This window comes from Henckelia pumila, chromosome 2 (assembly GCF_033568475.1).
Source record: "Henckelia pumila isolate YLH828 chromosome 2, ASM3356847v2, whole genome shotgun sequence".
Taxonomy (NCBI): domain Eukaryota; kingdom Viridiplantae; phylum Streptophyta; class Magnoliopsida; order Lamiales; family Gesneriaceae; genus Henckelia; species Henckelia pumila.
Window position 1 is genome coordinate 94,601,835 of NC_133121.1, and position 2,787 is coordinate 94,604,621.

The 2,787-nt window shown below is 35.2% G+C and overlaps 1 long non-coding RNA gene across 1 annotated transcript; it reads left to right on the forward strand.

The window, feature by feature from the left end:
- Positions 1-344: 344 nt before the first annotated feature.
- LOC140885451 (uncharacterized) lies at positions 345-2,238 on the forward strand. The gene is made up of 3 exons (XR_012150949.1): positions 345-482; positions 1,041-1,213; positions 1,917-2,238. It is a non-coding gene; the product is annotated as an uncharacterized lncRNA (long non-coding RNA).
- Positions 2,239-2,787: the final 549 nt, after the last annotated feature.

Consider the following 2,787-nt stretch of genomic DNA (forward strand, 5'->3'; position numbering starts at 1 on the left):
TTGGGTTGAATATTTATGAGATTTAATATTTTTATTATAAGTTTGGATATAAAGAGGATTTAATTTGAAGAAGAAACTCGAGCAGGGACTGAATTGCAAATATCGAATTTTCAGGGGCTAAACTGCAAACATGGGATTTGACTTGTCAACAAGAGATTTATATTACACTTTTCATGTGTATATCTTTCCTTCAGTAGCAGCAAGAATGAGAGAGGTATGAATAAAGGTTTCAAGGACCGATTTGCAATTAGCCAAGAATTTAAGGGCCAAAATGCAATTTATGATATGCAAGTGGGATTTATATATGTTTAGCATGCATACACGTGTAGATCACCTTCCTCATCAGATTAAGAAGTGAGAATTCAGAAATAAGATTCCATGGCCGATTCTTCTTCCCAAAAATTCATAGAAATTGACCCGTCCGATAGAATTTCAAATTGATCGTATATTTGCGATCACGGCTTCGAGTGCTACACTTTGACGTAAGTTTGGATAAATTCTACGATGATTTAATTTTGGTGATTTTGTTAGAATTAAGATTTGATTGTATAAACGTGTTTTAGTATATACGACGATAGTATATTTAAGACGGTTCGCAAAAAGATCGTCGTTTGGACATATTTTTCATTTATCAAATATTTTCTGAATTTCTGGAAATTTGATGCTGCTGATCTCGTGTATGTTAGATGGGAATGAGTATGAAAATGAGTTTGATGTTTAGTGTTGATGGTGTTTATGCTTTTGAAATTACCGAATTCGAGCCGTTACGCCGTCGATTTTAGTTTGATGAATTTCTGAAAAATTGAGATGTTGATTTCGAAATTGTAGTGATGAAATGATATTGATATGAAGTAGATATCAATGTTTGAAAGTTGTGTAAGTTGTTAGAATTAATAGATAGGACTTCTCGGTGCCGGTTTGTAACCGATACGATACCGATTTGAATGTCGGTTATCTTGGCAAGTTTTGAAGTGTTTAAGCAATTGTGAGATTAGATGAAATTGAATGCTAATATATGACTTGTAAACACTTCAATTCAGATTTAAGTTGAAAGGTATCGAAGTCGATTCGACGAGTCCAGAATTGAATTGACATGAGCTACAAGTTGGACACAACTAGAGTTGAAATAGCAAGAAGGTTTGAGCAGATTTTGTAGAAGCTTGTGTGATCAGAAGTTGCAAGAGTTTGAGAAGTTTAGAACAAGAGAAGAAAGGTATGATTCGACATTAATCTCGACAGGTAGAATAACTCGAGAACGTGGTAGTTTTCGAGTTTATTAAATCACATACATGCATGATTAGTTGTTTTACTTAATCTTTTATGATTTAAATGAATTACTTGACTTAGTTGATTTGGTTGATATATGAGTTGTTTGATTCAAACATAATATGCTTGTTGAGTTGTGGTAGATTGATTTTAGAGTTGATAGTAAACCTCTTGAGCCACAATTCTTTCGAAACCTTGAAAACAGAATCGAAAAGAAAATATTGGACGTGGTGAACTTGTATATGAGAGGCTAGAGATCTGACTTGATTTCTTTTTGCCACGGTTCTCAATATAGTGTTCACGGTCCAGGGAATACGAGATTGTTACCACCTCGAGCGGGAGTGTAGGTGGGAGGCTTGATTTGTGGCCTTATTATATTCCCGGGATCCCAACGAAATGATTTTTGAAAATATCGATTCTGTGAGACTTGAATCCTTGAACCCTCGACTTGTCTTTGTGTCTTTATGTTCTGAATGAATTTTCTTTGAAATATATTCGACAAGTAAGGGTATAAGGAAATGATGATTGTGATAGTAGATTTACTTGTTGAGTTATATTTACTTGATTTATATAGATATCTTTCATACTGAGATTTATTCTCATCGGAGTTATCCGGCTGTTGTTTTGCTTGTATGTGTGCATTGCATCAGGTTGAAGAGTAAGCGAGTCGGACTTGACAGGGAAGCGAGAGATTGAGATATTAGAGTGAAGACTCGGGTGTTAGAAGAAGTTTATGTTTTGTCAAACATGTTAGATTTGGATTCCAATGTTGAGTTGTTGAAACATTGGTTGAGATTTTAATATCTTTTCATGTTTTGATGTTTGTAATAAAGCTTGAGACTAGCTTTCAATCTAGATGTATATGATGTTGCTACCTTGAAATCTAGTTGAGTTACTTTTTGTAGGTTCTACATGTAAACTTGAGATTGTTTATGTGAAGAGTTGGAACTCTACTTGTTGTAGCATCTTATGATGTGGCTTTGAAGTTTCTTGTATAATTATGCTTCTAGTCTTGATGTTATTTTAGGGGAGTTGGCATGAACATGTGTTTTATTCCCTTGGATAGGTGTCAAGAATTATTAGCATGCTATAATGTGATTTATACTTGGAACTAATAGCATGTTTAAGACTCTTGTTGGCATTGGTATATCATTGTAGCATGTATGAGATTCATGTTAGCTTTGTTATATTTTGTTTAGATGTTCAAAATTGGCATGGGAAAGTTTTGACAGCAGCAACCATGTGCTGTGCTGTTTTATTTTTCTGGACATTTGGCCTGCGCACGGGCGAGCCCTTGCTCGCGCGCGCGCGCAGGCCAGGCCTTGGGGGCTGCTGCCCCATTGAGCTGCGCACGCGCGAGGGGCGAGCTCGCGCGCGTGCAGGGCAGTCTTATAAAATATATATATATATATATATATATATATATATATATATATATATATATATATATATATATATATATAAAAGAACTCTATATGAGTTCTTTTATGGTGCCCAACTCTATATGCCCAACTCCATGCC